This window comes from Sinocyclocheilus rhinocerous, unplaced genomic scaffold (assembly GCF_001515625.1).
Source record: "Sinocyclocheilus rhinocerous isolate Xijiao unplaced genomic scaffold, SAMN03320098_v1.1 scaffold556, whole genome shotgun sequence".
Classification (NCBI taxonomy): Eukaryota; Metazoa; Chordata; class Actinopteri; order Cypriniformes; family Cyprinidae; genus Sinocyclocheilus; species Sinocyclocheilus rhinocerous.
This window is the reverse complement of record NW_015631074.1, coordinates 796,814-797,104: the sequence shown is the minus strand read 5'-3', so window position 1 is coordinate 797,104 and position 291 is coordinate 796,814.

Here is a 291-nt window from a genome sequence, read left to right as displayed (position 1 = left end):
CTCTCGTGGCACTCTGAAAGAGCAGCCCATAGATGGAAATGGTGCATCCCAAGAACAATACGTCTGAGAAGCATCAACTCATCCTCATGGTATAATGCTGGAATGGCTAGCAGTAAGTTACCTAGCTGAGGGAGCATAACACCCAGCTCTCAGCCGAGAGGGGGCTCGACCTATAGCATGTTCGTTAGAAATCAGAAGGGTAAGCGTACTGCAAGCTTCGCCAAAAAACTCAGCGCATCAGGTGGGCAGAGGAAGGGCCTAGTTCGCCTGATGTTGCCGGTTCCAGGTGCT